Source organism: Panthera pardus, unplaced genomic scaffold (assembly GCF_024362965.1).
Source record: "Panthera pardus isolate Hobbes unplaced genomic scaffold, ASM2436296v1 HiC_scaffold_24, whole genome shotgun sequence".
NCBI lineage: Eukaryota > Metazoa > Chordata > Mammalia > Carnivora > Felidae > Panthera > Panthera pardus.
This window is the reverse complement of record NW_026526810.1, coordinates 49,676,381-49,695,059: the sequence shown is the minus strand read 5'-3', so window position 1 is coordinate 49,695,059 and position 18,679 is coordinate 49,676,381. Positions and strand designations below refer to the sequence as shown.

Here is an 18,679-nt window from a genome sequence, read left to right as displayed (position 1 = left end):
AAGCTAATGTGTGACTTACCTACCTGCGGTACAGACTACCCCAAAGAGATGATTTTAAACCAGGTAAATCCACCAAAAGGGGGTGAAGATGTCAAAAAACCATCATAGTCATAATTCTTTTTTTTTTTTTTTTTTTCCATTCTCTATCTCACTCTCCACTGAAATCAGAATGAATACTTTGGATTATAACTCCATTGGTCCCATTTCTACATGTTTCTAATTTGTGGCTTCTTAGAAGTGCTGGGATGCATGAGATCATTATCTTGCTGAGTGAAACTATAAAGCAAACCTCTTCAGTTCAGTTGTGTGCAACAAAGATGCTGGGGTTAGCCAGGAAGCTATACATTATACCAATCCAGCTAACTACCAGGTGCCAAATTACTGTTGCAGTGCTATGGCTGTAATGACATTAAACCCAAAATCTCAGCTGGCATGGGCCTTTATAGCTCATCTAGGCCAATAGATGGTAAACATATGTATGTGCTTGTAATGCACATGTGAGTATGTGTAAGTGTGTGTGTGTGTGTGTGTGTGTGTGTGTGTGTGTGTGTGTGTGACAGAGAGAGAGAGAGAGGAAGGTGGAGAGGGAAAGAGTAAGAGAGTGAGAACAGAAGGAATTTGAAAGGCAAAGTAAGTGTATTTATAAAATTGGAGGCAAAAATGGGATCCAATCAGTGTTTCCATCTCTTTATCAGCGGTGCATGGCTATAGAAATGTATTTTCCTAAGGTTCTCAATTTTCCTTGATTCACATGACTTACACAGACCTCAAAATGGATAATGATGGATCATAATTAGAGACAGAAGGAGAGTCAGACAGGGAAGCAGCTGGAGATGAGACGTGATGGAAGGGCACCAGTCCTAAAGTGCTGAGGAATTTTAATCACCTCAGACTTGGCCTCAAGTGCTAGCACCTTTAGAGACTAATAACTGTGATCCTTAGGGAAAGAAAATTGGGTTTGTGACATCTTGAATAGGGAAAAAATTACACTTTTTGTTTTTAGGTACAAATGAGACACTTAGGCAGCCCAGAGCAAGATAGCCCTGTAGGAATTTCCTCAGGGGGTAGGTGATAGATCAGCTTACTTTAACACTGACTAGGTCCTGAAACCAGTCTCTCCTTTTCCCACATAGAGAGCTCACAAAGACAGCAGTGCCTGAATATACGATTTGAGAGAATTGAAACTGAGGTTTTCTGGGTAAAAGTCATTTAATAAGATTTCCTTATACCCTTTTTAAATTTCAAATGGTAAAAGGAAGGAAACAGAAGGCAACAATTGCTGATTCAGTGACACATTATCTAAAACATTCACTTTTAATCTACGACCAAAGTCATGGATTCTACCAGTTTTTGTTCTCCTCATTTGAAATGGAAAACCCAGAGAAAACTTTCTGGATTTTCTATCCATTTTCTTTCTCTGTCCTTGATTGCCATGCTAAGTAAATGCCTCACTAGAAGAAATCTCACTTTGGCATTTGAGGCAAGTGCACATGTCAATGTTGTAAATTTATATGTCTTCTAGGAAACATAAGTTATATTAAAAGCAAACTTAATGATTTAGGATTCTTTTCCTTGCTCTGTAACTTAGAACTTGGTGCGCTACCTTTAGCTGATCAATTTCATGAATGAGCATGTAATACTTTCAATTGCCCCAGATGTGTGTGTGTGTGTGTGTGTGTGTGTAATGTGAAGTGAATGACACAAAGTTGGATACCTGGCCAAAAGTCTTTCATCCTGGGGATGCAAGGAATTCAGTCCCTAGAAGTTAATAAATGAGGAGATTGAGGTAACAGGAAGGTTGGGGCCTGGTACTATTTCCCCCTTTCCACGATCTCACAACTGTCAACATCAGTACAGGAAAGCTTTCTGGGAGTGACTTTCTTAAGAGGAATGTTTTTGAGCAGGCACTCTTGTTGCAAGCCCCACCCCAACTCCATTCATTTACTTAGGGTTTTTCTGCTAACCAATCACACATGCAATTCTCTCCAGAACATTGTCCTCTGGCGATTATTGTACCTGCTTCACCCAGAGGCAGCATGTAGCCAATGACTGAGTGGTATGAGCATGTGAGTAGGTGGGAGGAGGTGCTAACAAAACCTCCACCCCGTCTTTGCCACAAGGCAGGCAAACTCTACAATGCAAACATTTATGTGAGCCGAAGCTAGGTGTCACCTGAAATCATGTCTTTATTTAGCTTCTCTCCTGCCCTGTCCTAATTTCCTTACCTTATTTGAGACTTTTCCTAACAGCGCTTTCTAAATAAATCATTTACATAAGATTCATGTCTTAGGCTTTGCTTTTAAGCAGGCCAGACCTAAGAGAAATAGTTACAAATGATGTTCAAAAATGTCCTTCAATGCCTTTTTGTGTTCTAAATGTAGACATTTTGTTCATCAGTTATTGGATGAACATTTTAAGAATCATATGATGATGCTAATTGCCAGCCAGCAGTTAAAGTGGGATATTACTACTATTGTTCTTGGTAGAGTAGGGCTTTTGCAATTATTTGAATATTCTACTACTTTTCACCCATATAATTTTATGAGAATGAAGAGGAAGTTGAGCAATGAAAGTGTTCAAAATAAATACAACGGATATGATCTAAAAAAACAACAAAAACAAAAATATAAAATTAAAACAAAGATAAAAATCATTACAACTCTACCGAAATGTTAAGTGTTTAGCCTCATTCAGACAAATTCAACATGAGGCAGCAGAATACGATCAGTTATGAAGGAAATGGACCAAATTGAAGAAACAGGTACAGAAGGTTGGAAACATAGCATTGAGTATTTTCTCTAAAAGTATTATAGTAAGTCTCCATTAAAAAAAAGTTTATTTATTTATTTTGAGAGAGACAGAGGGAGAGTATGTGTGCAAGCAGGGGAGGGGTAGAGAGAGGAAAAAAAGAGAGAGACTTCCAAGCAGGCTCCACATTGTCAGTGCCGAGCCTGATGCACAGGGCTCGATCTCATGAACCAAACAGTGAGATCACGACCTGAGCTGAAATCAAGAGTTAGACACTTAACCTACTGAGCTACACAGGTGCCCCAAAAGTCTCCTTTTTTAAAACTTTTGTTAACTTTTGTTTTTATTCTAGGAATACATTATATATGAATGTAGGCAGCCACATAGGAGGCAGAAATTAAATTTTAAAAAATGCAAAGGTAAGAAATCCAGAGGAAGAGGAATGAAGAGCCTGGCAAGCCTAGATGTACCCACACCTCCCTTTACCAGCTACTGAGAATATTGGTAGACAGCCTCTCTCTCCCATTCCTTTGGCTCCATTGTAGCAACTGCATTGAGGCCACGCTTCTGCTGGGCTACTCTCTGTCAGAGAATGAGAAGCACAGCAGAGGCACTAGAGTTGGGACATTTCTGCCCAATGCAGGACTCTTTTAACAGACAACCCTTGCTCTAGGATTCCCCATCAGCCTAGCTGAGGCTTTTTCAGGAAAATATTACAGTCTGAAGCTTCTTCTACCTAATATTTTTTCCATTTCTCTCTCCTTTCATAGATCATACACTGAACTCTCTCCCAGCCTCCCCACACCCCCTTCTTCTTTGTCCTTAAAGATGTTTCTTCCAATAACTTTTGTGCATCTAATCTGTCTTGACAAATTCTTCTCTGAAAACTCAAAATGACACAGAAGGGTATAATTTAAGAGATAAAAATATGCATTATTCATTCACTGAATCTTCTCAAAGAAATATTCCCAGAGTAATTATGCAAGGTGTAGATGGTAAGCTTTATAATTTTTTTTTGTCATCAACCTATAAGGCTAACAATTTAAGCCATTAGGACCATCTGAAGAATCAGTGTCTTAATTGGATATATGGTTGTACATCTTCACAGCTAGTTTAAATTTTAGAACACAAAAAGCCAACCTTCAAGAATAGCCAGAATCCAGAACCTTGACAAAACTAAATGCAGATAAGGATGTGGTACAGTCATGTTGGCAGATAGTTTGGCAGCTTCTTACTTAACAAAACTAAACATACTCTCACCATACAACCCAGCTGTCCTTGGTATTTACCCCAAAGAGTTGAAAACTCATGTCCACCAAAGACTGCACATGGATATTCTAGAGCAGTTTTATTCCTAATTGGTAAAACTTGGAAGCAATCGTGAAGTCCTATCATAGATGAATGGATAAATAATCTGTGGTATATCTAGACAATGGGACATTATTCAGCACTAAAAGAAATGAGCTATCAAACAAGGAAATGACATGGAAGAAATTTATATGCATATTATTAAGTGAAAGAAACTCATCCAAAAAGACTATAAACAGTATTCCTCCAACTATATGACACTGAGGAAAAGGCAAAACTTTGGAGACAGTAAAAAGATTGGTAGTTGCCAGGGTTTAGGAGGGAGAGAAGGATGAATATCCTCCATATGAATATCATATGACAGTATGGTAGTGAACAGATGTTATTATAAATTTGTCCAAACGCATAGAGTATATAATACTAAGAGTAAACTTAAAGTGAACTTTGGACTTTGGGTGATTTTGATGTGTCCACATAGATCCACCAATTACAACAAGTGTACCACTCTGATGGGGATGTTGACAATGAGAGAGGTTATGCATATGTATGGGCACAGGGCACACAGGAACTTTCTGTACCGTGGGCTCAATCTTCCCGTGAACCTAAAACCGCTATAAAAAAGTCTATTAAAAGTGAGGAGAAAAGAAAAAGTCAGCCTTCATACACAAAAGAAAAAGTCCTCAGATGGTAATAATTCATATTTGAATCACATGTGCTTTGGGCAATCTATTTTATTCCCCTGGGGTTTAGATTTCTCACCTAGAAAATCAGACTTAATAGTCTTTATATTGCAAATATTTATAAAAAAATAAAATGACTTAATTTCTATGAGAATGCCTAATAAAGAATCAATAAATGACAGTTTCCTCCCAGCTAAACACTTGGCTACCTGACCTCAATGACAGAAAATATGTAGGCCATTATATATACAGTACTTTATAATTAATGAAGGCAGGAGAGAAAAAAACACATTTGAACACACAGAAAACATAGTTTCCTGTTACCATAACTCATGCTTGCCTCCCTTATTTCTGAATCCCAAAGGATCTGATTGCAAACTTGAATATATATTGTATGTTTTCTTTCCAATTTTCAGAGTTGGAAACAGTGAGACTACTAAGAAGAAAAAAGATTCTTTCATAAACTAAACTATAATGAAAAAGCAAGAACTATAAATTCTGATACTAATCCTCTCACAGATTTATCACATACCTTTAAGTTATTGAAACCTTTAAGTCTGGCAGAAAAGTGTCAATGACTCCTTGTAACATTCTGGTCTTAAGTATTTGGAAAGACAATGGCCCATGTAGTACAGTCTCGGTGAAATGTGGAGACCTCATAGAGGAGACGGGAAGTCCTTTAGACTGGGACACAGAGAAGGAAATTATAAAGGAGATGGAAGCTTTTAGGGTAGAAGAGATTAGAAGGTAAGAAGCTGAAGACATTTGGGGCCATGGTAATAAGCCGTGGAGGCACCTGATCTTGTCTCCAGCTGAAGCTTTCACTGCCCAGTTACTGGCACTGGTGATGATCCACAACTCTCAACTGAGACACTTCATTACTTGCCTTTAGTTGAAGACAGCCTCCTCTGAAAGGGTCAATACAGGGTACCACATGCCTGGCTGACTGACTTTACCTGGGACTTAAGCTGAGAAGGCTATCCCAGCTTCAGAGCTCTCACGGCATTTCCGAGGCCTTGGTCACAACTGCATTGCAGTTCAACTTGTCCTGCCAACCCCTTCTTCCAGTACTGTCACAGACATGCTGCTTTTAAGAGTGTTCCCCAACAACTTGCTCCATGCTAATTCTATCTTAGTCTCTGTCTCCAGGGAACCTAACCTGAGATATCAGCCCTGATGATGAAAAACATCAAAAGATGGAGTGAGTGAATTTAGTTGAGTGTCACAGTCATGACAGGCCCCAGGAATATGCGTAAGAAAAGAACAGGTTTGGACAGATTTACTATGGTGGAAACAGCAGCCACAGGTACAATAGTATTTGAGCACCTATAAGCACACATATTTCAATTTGAAGCTGAAATATATCCTGGGGCTTAGATTAAAAAAAATATATATTTTTCCTTAAATCAATGGGCCTGCATAAACAACTTACCCTAGTCTTGAAAGTGAATATAAATAGAGCAATTTGGTGAATAAATAACCAAATAAACAAATGGAAAATAATACAGAAATATACTTAAGAGAAAGTTTGAAGCCTAGGTCCTATCATGAGAAGTGGCCTCAATGCTTATCGGCCAGTAAAAAATTGCACAAAATTACCCTGGACAATTGGAAACCACTCTTTATTTCAACTGCTTGCAATTATGTAGGGAAATTTTTCTAATTTAAAAGGTTGCATATTATTTGTCAACAACTCAGTTTTCTGGGCTGCAGTTGCAGCATTTATTTCTTTCTTCCTTATACTATCTGAAAACTTCATTTAATTCCCTCAGCAGTCCCTTCTCTGTTCCCTTCTATTAAAAACAATGATAACACTTAACGTGAATTGCCCTTAGGCAATTTTTGAAAATATATGTATTTGATTTTTACTTTGGTTATATAAAGCATGCTTAAAATAAGGATGTAAAATGCCCCTTCAGATTTGGCCCTTTACTTTTTTCTTCTACTCTTTATTAAAGTTTGTTAATACTTTAATTATAATGGGATACCCATACTGCGACATGACATCAGGAGCCTAAAGCAACCAAAGTGTGATGTGTGAAAGACCCACTGCCTTCTCTCCCGGATAATCTTAATAATGAATAAATAATGACTCAAACTGTGTAGAGCAGTAGCACATGTGATACTCTATATTCTATGCTTATTTCCTTGAAGTTCCAACGTCACCAGTCTCAGCACAAATCTTGGGTCAGCCACGAGCTTAGGTTGATACTTATTACTTCTCCATTTCTCTCATATTTGGCTAATGCCACTTGTACTTTCAGAACAGTCTTTGGTTTACTGATGTCAATTACAACACTCCCCCCCCACCAAAAAAAAAAAAAAAGATATCTGAGAAAACATTTTTTTTCAAACTTCAGTCTCATCAAAAATAGTATAGGGAAGCAAAAATGATGTTCAAGGGAGTGGAAGGAGGAGGAGCTGGAGAAGGGGATGTTACCAGCGCTAAAATTGTGTCATTATATGTCATCAATGTTTAAATCCAATTTTTACCACATGTCGCAAAATACATATGTATTTGGCTCAAAAATATGGGTAGCTGATATACAGCTTTTCTTCCAAAGGAATGTTGCTGAAAGTAAGCAAAAGAAATCTTGAAAACCTGCATAATTTGTAGGGATTAGCAGGCCCTCTCTGCAGCAGTGTCTATAAAGGCAAATGCCTATACCTTGCCATTCACAGCTAGGCCAACAGTTTCTTAAAAGAGATTTCATGTTTTCAGACATAGAGGAATTTCTTTCACAAGAAGAAACAACGTCAGGAAGTGAGTTTGGACTATAGGTGAGATAGGACCTTATTTACTTGGACAAAGGATGCACATGCTTTTATTTATTTAATACTTTTCAATATTAACTCATTTGATCTTCCTAATCACCCTTTGAGGAACATATCATTATCTCCTTATTATATAAATGAGGAATCAGACACTTGGAGGTATAATATAACCTTCCCAGAATTCAAAGTTGTTAATTGTCAGAGCTGACAGTTATACTCATGAATTCTAGAGCCCATTCTTTTAAAAATAACATACTGCAAAGGCAAATTCGGGAAGACAAAAACACATGCCCCATTAAACAGAGGGCCAGGAAGCAATCAGCACACTCATCAACCTGAGTTCTCATAGGAGAAAAATATCAATAGATATTGTCTTATAATCCAGTCTCTTATCTTGCCCAAAGAGTGTGAGCTCCATTAAACAAGAAATCATATCTAGTTGATCTTTATCTCTAGTACCTGGACAGTCCTTGGAACGTAAATACTCAATACACCTATACCTGATAAATCAAGGAACTTGATAAAAGAGAAATGTAAGCATAAAAACCTGAAATAATTTTTTAATGTTTATTTATTTTTGAGAGAAAGGGAGAGCAGGGAAGAGTCAGAGAGAGAAGGAGGCAGAGGGTCCAAAGTAGACTCCATGCTGTCATCACAGAGCTTGATGCACCGCTTGAATTCACGAACCATGAGATCATGACCTGAGCCAAAATTGGATGCTTAACCAACTGAGCAACCCAGGCACCCCTAAAATCCTGAAATTTTATCCATTGCCTCCATTCTTGGACTTTTGTGTATAACATTCACCCTATTTTGTCAGTAGTATGTGCTGTCTCAGGAGCAATTTTGATTATAAGCATGAATGTCAAAAGAAGAAGTCAGTGTTCATCTTATGACTTCCAAATGAGACCCTTGAGACCCAAAGGAGAAATGATAGCCTTGCGAGTAGGTATTTTTTGAGCTTCAAAAAATGAAGCCCTAGCATAACTGATTTTCCTGTAATACAGAAAGGCAATAAAAGCCCATTCAAGGTTGAGTTCTGGAGAAAATTTTCAGAACTAGGATAAGACAGAAAAAAAAGAAGCAAGAATATAAAACTGAGGTTAAGATACACAGAACATAGTCTGAGAAGGTTCAATACATGTGCAATTAGCATCCTAGCCTGAAATTATGGAAGGAAGGAAGGAAGGAAGGAAGGAAGGAAGGAAGGAAGGAAGGAAGGAAGGAAGGCAATATTCAAAGAGATGATGGTCGAGATATTTCCAATACTTACATTCAAGAAACCCCCCAAAATCCCATGTATGACAAACTAAAACAAACAAATCTTCACTTAGATATATAATAGAGTAACTGAAGAACATGAAACACAGATGGGAAACTCCTATAAGCAGCCAATGTGAAAGTATCAGTTATCTCTAGAGGAAAACTATCAAACTGACAGCTGAGATACCCACAGCAACATTGGAAGCCAGAAAAAAAAAAGAAAAAAAAAACCAAAATGATATCTTCAATATGTTAAGAGAAAATAACTGTCAAGTTAGAATTCTAAATTTACCAAACTAATTTTCAACAAAGCTCAATGTTGCATTTTCTCTACCAACAGACGTACAGAATATCTTTCCATTAAAGTAAAATTTAGGGGCACCTGGGTTGCTCAGTGGGTTGAGCCATCCGATTTCAGCTCAGGTCATGATCTCACAGTTTTTGAGTTTGAGCCCCGCATCTGGCTTAACTGCTGTCAGCACAGAGCCTGCTTCAGATCCTCTCTCCCCTCTCTCTGCCCCTCCCCGGCTCATGCTCAATTTCTCAAAAATAAAAATAAATAAATAAATAAATAAACATTTAAAATAATAAATTAAAATCTACACTATAAATAAGGATTGGGAGGACAAGAAAATGGTAAACATGTAGGACAATTTAAACATATCAGAGCAGTACAAAAAATACAGTTTGGTCCTAACCTACAAGGAAAGACAGATCAGGTTTGCAGCAGACCTATCCACAGAAACTTGGCAGGCCAGAAAGGAGTGACAGGATATAATCAGTGTCCTGAATCAGAAAAATATGTAGCCAAGAATTCTTTATCCAGCAAGGCTATCATTCAAAATAGAAGGAGAGATAAAAATTTTCCCAGACAAACAAAAATTAAAGGAGGTTGTGACCACTAAACCAGCCCTGCAAGAAATTTTAAGGGGGACTCTCTGAGGGGAGAAAAGATGAAAAAAAAAAAAAATATATATAGATAGATAGATAGATAGATAGATAGAATATAGATATAGATATATATAGATATATAAATACTAAAACCAACAAAGATTAGAAAAGACCAGAGAACACCTCCAGAAACTCCAACTCTACAAGCAACACAATAGCAATAAATTCATATCTTTCAGTACTCACTCTAAATGTCAATGTACTCAATGCTCCAATAAAAAGACATAGGGTAACAGAATGGATAAGAAAACAAGATCCATCTATATGCCATCTACAAGAGACACATTTTAGGCCTAAAGTCACCTTCAGATTGAAAATAAGGGGATGGAGAACCATTTATCATGCTAATGGTCAACAAAAGAAAGCCGGAATAGCCATACTTATATCAGACAATCTAGACTTTAAAATAAAGACTGTATCAAGAGATGCAGAAGGGAATTATATCATAATCAAGGGGCCTATCCACCAAGAAGACCTAACAATTGTAAACATTTATGCACCAAATGTGGAGAAACCCAAATATATAAATCAATTAATCACAACATAAAGAAACTCATCGATAGTAATACCATAATAGTAGGAGTAATACCTCACTCACAGCAATGGACAGATCATCTAATCAAAAAATCAAGGAATGACACACTGGACCAGATGGACTTAACAGATATATTCAGAACATTTCATCCAAAAATAGCAGAATATACATTCTTCTCCAGTGCACATGGAATGGTCATATACTGGGACACAAATCAGCCCTAAGTAAGTACAAAAGGATCGAGATCATACCATGCATATTTTCAGACCACAACACTATGAAACTTGAAATCAACCACAAGAAAAACTTGGAAATGTAACAAATACTTGGAGACTGAAGAACATCCTACTAAAGAATGAATGGGCTAACCAAGAAGTTAAATTAAAAATTATATGGAATTTAATGAAAATGATAATACCACAACCCAAAACCTCTGGGACACAGCAAAGGTGGTCATAAGAGGAGCATATATAGCCATCCAGGCCTTCCTACAGAAGGAAGAAAGATCTCAGATACACAACCTAACCTTATACCTTAAGGAGCTGGAAAAGGAACAGCAAATAAAGCCCAAAACCAGCAGAAGACAGGAAATAACAAAGATTAGAGAAGAAATTAATGCTATTGAAACCAAAAAAAACAGTAGAACAGATCAATGAAACCAGAAGCTGGTTCTTTGAAAGAATTAACAAAATTGATAAACCACTAGCCAGTTTGATCAAAAAGAAAAAGGAAAGGACCCACATAAATAAAATCCAGAATGAAAGAGGAGAGATCATAACCAACACAGCAGAAATAAAAACAATAATAAGAGAATACTATAAGCAATTAAATGCCAATAAAATGGGCAATCTGGAAGAAATGGACAAATTCCTAGAAACATATACACTACCAAAACTGAAACAGGAAGAAATAGAAAATTTGAACAGACCCATAACCAGTAAGGAAATTGAATTAGTAATCAAAAATCTGCCAAAAAACAAGAATCCAGGGCCAGACGGCTTTCCAGGGGAATTCTACCAAACATTTAAGGAAGAGTTAACACCTATTCTCTTGAAGTTGTTCCAAAAAATAGAAATGGAAGGAAAACTCCCAAACTCTTTCTATGAAGCCAGCACTACCTTGATTCCAAAACCAGACAGAGACCCCACTAAAAAGGAGAACTATAAACCAATTTCCCTGATGAACATGGATGCAAAAATCCTCAACAAGGTATTAGCCAACTGGATACAACAATACATTAAAAAAATTATTCACCACGACCAAGTGGGATTTATACCTGGGAGGCAGGGCCAGTTCAATATCCACAAAACAATCAATATGATTCATCACATCAATGAAAGAAAGGACTAGAACCACATGATCCTCTCAATAGATGCAGAGAAAGCATTTAACAAAATACAGCATCCTTTCTTGATAAAAACCCTCAAGAAAGTAGGTATAGAAGGATCATACCTCAAAATCATAAAAGCCATATATGAAAGACCCAACACTAATAACATCTTTAATGGAGAAAAACTGAGAGCTTTTCCCCTAAGGTCAGCAACAAGACAGGGATGTCCACTCTCACCACTGTTATTCAACACAGTCTTAGCCTCACCAATCAGACAACACAAAGAAATAAAATACATCCAAATCAGCCAGAAGGAGGTCAAACTTTCACTCTTCACAGATGGCATGATACTCTATATGGAAAACCCAAAATATTCCACCAAAAAACTGTTAGAAATGATCCATGAGTTCTGCAAAGTTGCAGGATGTAAAATCAATGTACAGAAATCGGTTGAATTCCTATACACCAACAATGAAGCAACAGAAAGAGAAATCAAGGAATCAATCCATTTACAATTGCACCAAAAACCATAAAATACCTAGGAATATATCTAACCAAAGAGGTGAAAAATCTATACATGGAAAGCAATAAAAAGCCTATGAAAGAACTTGAAGAAGGCTGCCCAAAATTGAAAAATATTCCATGCTCCTGGATAGGAAGAACAAATATTGTTAAAATGTCGATACTACCCAAAGCAATCTACATATTTAATGCAATCCCTATCAAAATAACACCAGTATTCTTCACAGAGCTAGAACAAATAATCCTAAAATTTGTATGGAACCAGAAAAGACCCCAAATAGCCAAAGCAATCTTGAAAAGGAAAACCAAAGCAGGAGGCATCACAATCCCAGACTTCAAGCTATACTACAAAGCTGTAACCATCAAGACAGTATGGTACTGGCACAAGAGCAGACACTCAGATCAATGCAATAGAATAGAGAACCCAGAAATGGACCCACAAACATATGGCCAACTAATCTTTGACAAAGCAGTAAAGAATATCCATTGGAATAAAGACGATCTCTTCAGCAAGTGTGCTGGGAAAACTGGACAGCGACATGCAGAAGAATGAACCTGGACCACTTTCTTACACCATATACAAAAATAAACTCAAAATGGATGAAAGACCTCAGTGTAAGACAGGAAACCATCAAAATCCTTGAGGGGAAAGCAGGAAAAAAAACCTCTTTGATCTTGGCCGCAGCAACTTCTTACTCAACACGTCTCTGGAGGCAAGGGAAACAAAAGCAAAAATGAACTACTGGGACCTCATCAAAATAAAAAGCTTCTACACAGCAAAGGAAACAATCAGCAAAACTAAAAGGCAACCAACAGAATGGGAGAAGATATTTGCAAATGACATTTCTGATAAAGGGTTAGTATACAAAATCTATAAAGAATTTATCAAACTCAATACCCAAAAAACAAATAATCCAGTGAAGAAATGGGCAAAAGACATGAAAAGACACGTCTCCAAAGAAGGCATCCAGATGACCAACCGCCACATGAAAAAATGCTCAACGTCACTTATCATCAGGGAAATACAAATCAAAACCACAATGAGATACCACCTTACACCTGTCAGAATGGCTAACATTAACCACTCAGGCAACAGCAGATGTTGGCTAGGATGCGGAGAAAGAGGATCTCTTTTGCACTGTTGGTGGCAATGCAAGCTGGTGCAGCAACTGTGGAAAACAGTATGGAGGTTCCTCAAAAAACTAAAAACAGATCTACCCTACAACCCAGCAATTGCACTACTAGGCATGTACCCAAGGGATACAAAAATCATATGACTTCACTCATATTTGGACTTTAAGAGACAAAACAGATGAACATAAGGGATGGGAAACAAAAATAATATAAAAACAGGGACGGGGACAAAACAGAAGAGATTCATAAGTATGGAGAACAAACTCCAGGGTTACTGGAGGGGTTGTGGGAGGGGAGATGCGCTAAATGGGTAAGGGGCACTAAGGAATCTACTCCTGAAATCACTGTTGCACTATATGCTAACTGATTTGGATGTAAATTTTAAAAATAAAAAATAAAATAAAAAAATACAGTTTGGGGTCCTTAATGTCAATTTGGAGCTTCAAAATGATGTTTTTAATTCATATGGTCTCATCATAGGTGTATTAGTGTCTTATAGCTGCTGTCACAAATTGCCACAACTTAGTGGCTTAAAACAACACAAATTTATTACATTGCAGTTCTATTGGTCTCATGCTAAATCATGAGTCTGGGGAGGGCAGTGTTTCTACTGGAAGCTCTAGGGCAGCTTTAGGAAAGAATTTATTTCCTTGCTCTTTCTAGTTAGAAGCCTTCCTCTCTGGAGGTGTGGAGGTCGTCTGTCTTCCTTGGCTTGTTGCCACATTCCTTCATCTTCAAAACCAGCAAGGTTGGGGTGAGTCTTTCTCATGCCATCTCTCTGGCTCTTCCCTTCTCCCTCCCTCTTCCACTTACAAGGACTCTTGTGATTACATTAGCCCTGGCCAGATAATCCAGAAAAATCTTCCATATCAATGTCAGCTAATTAGCAACCTTGATTCCAATTGCCACCTGAATGTCTCATTGCCATGTAACAGATCACATTCATAGGTTCCAGGCATTAGGACATAAAAATATTTAAGATGCCATTATTCTTCCACTACAATATGCTTCTCTTTACCAGTTTTTAATATACAGTAAACCATGTCCAGTCATGCAGAATTTTTATATTAAGGTAAACTTTGCTTATAAGCTAATCTTAATCATAAAAATACTAGTGACAAGGTAGACAATAAGTAGAGAATCAAAGAGGTTTGGAGACTGTTTCATAGTTACTTCTAAAGGTAAAAGAATATTCTATGGCCCAGCAATTCTACTCTTAGGCATTTCCCCAAGATAAATGTAAAGATATGTTCACAAAAAGGCTTGTATGTGAAAGTTCATAGCAGCTTTATTTATAAAAGCCAAAAGCTGGTAACAGCCCAAGTGTTCATGAACAGTAATATAGGTAAACAAATATGATATATTCAGGAAATGAATAAATTACTGATGTAACAACAATATGGATGAATCATACACAATAGCACTTTATTGAGTGAAAGAAACCACATAAATAACTACAAAGGAATACATACTATATGATTCTTTACTTGAAATCCTAGAATAGGCATAATAATTCATTATAGAAGTCAGATGTTTTGGGAAAGTAACTGGAAAGGGACAAAATGGAATTTTTGAGAGTGTTTGGGTGGTGGTTACTGTGTCATTCAAATTGTCTATCAAAGTTCCCTGGTAACTACCTAGATAGCGTCTGAGTAACTTCAAACTTCACTTGTCTTGTACATAGTTTTAGTTCCTTTGCTATTAAATTTACTCTCAGACATTCTCACTCTTGTTAAAATTACTTGTAGGGAATCAGTAAAAAGCTCCATTTATTTGGATCCAAACAAAGTAGCCAAACACATATATTGCCCCAATTTAAACATTTCCCCATAAGCATAACTATTTTCAGAGAACAAATGTCCTTGCCTTTCTCTCATGGGCTGTTGCTTTATGTATTTCTCTTCCAAATTGATAATCCACAATGACTGTACTCAGTGCCACAGGAGAGGAGTACATTACTGCAGGCTCATTACCTTTAAAAAGGTGTGTATCTATTTCTCATTAATTAGAATGAAATAAGACCAAATAATAGACCAATTCATGATAATTTCTGTTCTTGTAATTGACATCATCAAACAAATGAATTCAAGAACAATGAATATTTCCAATTAGAATTTCTTCAACCTTATTTACATTCAATTTTCCCTTATAAAAATTTAAATTCAATCAATTTTTATTTACTGAGAGTATATCTGTAAGAAGCTCACACTAATTAGATCTGAAGTACAAAATTCAATTATATAAGGTAGGTCAGGTTGAACTCATTTGTCAAACTTCAAATTATAAGTAACTTTTAGATAGTTTCTTGTTATATACTTATACCTTCCAGGTCAAAATCCTTTGTATAAGTAACTTTAAAAAACCAAATGCTTTGGGGCATCTGGGTGGCTCAGTAGGTTAAACCTCCAACTTTGGCTCAGGTCATGATCTCTCAGTTTGTGAGTTTAAGCCCCGCGTCGGGCTCTGTGCTGACAGCTCAGAGCCTGGAGCCTGCTTCAGATTCTGTGTCTTCCTGTCTCTCAGCCCCTCCCATGCTCGCACTCTGTCTCTCTCTGTCTCTCAATAATAAATAAACATTAAAAAAAAACCTTTGAACTTCACATTTGCTTATCCTTATCAATCTATGGAACACCATTCCACTTATTTTGTCCAAAACTAAGGGTGACATGCCAAATTTATTGTTTGAAATATAGCTGGCACACAATCTTACATTAGTTTCAAGCGTAAAACATAGTGATTCGACAACTCTATACATTATTCTATGCTCATCACAAGTATAGCCATCTGTCACCATACAACACTATTACAATACCAATGATTATATTCCCTTTGCTATTCCTTTCATCCTGGTGATATCCTGGTTACATGTCAGCTTTAATTCTCTTTCCAGTAATTGCAAAAATAGTACCTTTCCGAAAAAATTTCCAAATAAACCCTAAGTTTTGAAACTTATTTTTCTCTTTCGTTCCATTTTTCTGAACATTTAATAACATCTGGGGCCACATATTTAGTTCTCAACTTTGAAGTTAATTTAGAAAAAACTATGGATCTCAATTTACCAATGAATCAGTAAAGAAATAGACAGTTACCTTTTTATTTTTTCAACTCAAATTCATCCTTATAAACATGTGCAAAATTAAACCAATTAAAGAGTGAGCATATGTGCATACTGACAAAATATGCCAATATTTAGTATTTAATGTGTTACGGGACCATAACAAAACTCAACAAAAGGTAGTCTTAAAATGTATCACACTATTTCTACACATAAAACACACTTTCTACAGAGCACTTCCCGGGCTGCGGACACCGCTCTGTGGGAGGAAGGAGCCCAGAGATCAGCCCACTGCTGCACCTGTGTCAGATCCCTCTGGTCTGACTGAACCCAGTTTGGCCTGCTCAGCCTCAGCAGCGGCAGGCCGCAGCTCCTACTGGAAATTACACGACACAGAATATTTGGGGTGAGTGACATCTTCTTGAAAGACCTTCGAGAATTACGAAAGGAAAAAAAAATAATGCATTTAAGAAAGTGGTAAAGTTTGGAAAGGGGAGGGAAAAAAAAATCCCTGATATTCAACTTGGCTGAATGCTTAGATGTCGGTGGACATGAATAGCCAGGGGTCTGACAGCAATAAAAAGGACTATGACCCAAATTGTGAGGAGGAGGAAGAAGATGAGGACCCCGGGGGCACAGAGGTCTACTATGTGGGAGTAGCCAGTGATGTGGAGCAGCAGGGGGCCAACGCCTTTGATCCTGAAGAGCACCAGTTTACCTGTTTGACCTACAAGGAGTCTGAGGGTGCCCTCAATGAGCACATGATACCTAGCCTCTGTCCTAAAAACCACTGATGCTTACTGCCACCAGTACATTCTCCCTATGGCACTGGTATCTCATTCAGTTGCTAAACTTATATTAGTTAATTTCCACTGGCAAGTTGCAGAGATATTGGACACATACGAGTCTAATTCTGCTCAACCTCTCATTGAAGCTCAAGTTCAGCCCTGTTCCTTGAAACGTGTCCCCACAGCCCACCCCCTCATCATTGTGCAGTGTGTATGCAGTTTGCGCAGAAGGAAAACCTGCTCTCTCCTGCCTGTCAGCACTTTTGCCATAGCTTCTGGGAGCAGCCCCGTTTATACTTGTTGAGGATGGTGCGGGTGTGGGAGTCTCTTGAATGGCTCGGGATCCGCCACTCCAAACACCAGAGGACTTTGTGTGCTTCCACTGTTGCCCAACAAAGAATTAAGAGACAAATACAGGCACTACCACTTGAGGGACTATGTGGAGAGTCATTACCAGCTCCAGCTTTGCCCTGGTCCAGACTGCCTCCATGGCTATTTGGGGACAGGAGCCCAGAGCTTGCAGAGTAGAGTGCAATAAGTGCAACCAAGTCTTATGCTTCAAGTGTGGGACGTACCGCGTCCCCACAGACTGCGCTACAATCCGGAAATGGCTCACGAAGCGTGCTGAACGGCCAACTACATTAGGGCTCATATTAAAGACTGTCCCAAGTGCAACACCTGCACTGAGAACGAAGGCTGCAATCACATGCAATGCTCCAAGTGTAAATATGACTTGTGCAGAATATGTCTAGGAGACTGTTAAGACCCATGTCAGTGAGTACTATGAGTGCAGTCGGTACAAGGAGAACCCTGACATTGTCAAGCCCAGGCAGCAAGCCCAGGCCAGGGAGGCCCTCAAGAAATACTTGTTCTACTTTGACAGATGGGAAAACCACAAGAGCTTGCAGCTGGGGGTGCAGACATACCAGCAAATTCCTGAGAAGATTCAGGATAGGGTCATGAATAATCTGGGGACCTGGAATGATCGGCAGTACCTACAGAATGCTGCCAAGCTCTTGGTCAAGAGCCAGTACACCCTGCAGGACACTTACTCTTTGCATGTTACACGGAGTCTGGACCCAGGAAGAAGCTCTTTGAATACCAGCAGGCTCAGGTGGAGGCTGAGATGGAAAACTTGATGTGGAAAGTGGAGTGTGCAGACAGAAACGACAGAGGGGACACAGAGAACTGGACAGATGCACATAGCAGTGGAAGAGAAACTAGCTGAAGGATTCCCATGACAGCTAGGTTGGGACATGGATGTGACGGCATGAGGGAGATGTGGTTGTGAGATCTCCCAGCTGCCATCCTGTATGTTGTAGGCTTTGCCTTTCAGGACCCAGGCAACAGCTGAGGCCCACACTCCTGAGAGACACTGGCCACACATGACTCGGTTGATTTCTGTTTTCTTATCATCTTTTTGCGTTTTGTTTCTACTAGGGTAAAGGACATGTTGAACTAGCCTCTTGTCAGGACTTTTAATCCCCCCTGGGTGGTTGCTGGTAGGGAAAGTTTTTTTTCTGAATGACTATTAATAGTTTTACAACCTATATAGTTTTCAAAGTTTCTATAATTATACAAAAAAATAAG

The 18,679-nt window shown here is 38.2% G+C and overlaps 1 pseudogene; it reads left to right on the top strand.

The window, feature by feature from the left end:
- The first annotated feature begins 16,736 nt into the window (after nucleotides 1–16,736).
- Nucleotides 16,737–18,317, top strand: LOC109262621 (E3 ubiquitin-protein ligase ARIH2-like; annotated as a pseudogene).
- Nucleotides 18,318–18,679: the final 362 nt, after the last annotated feature.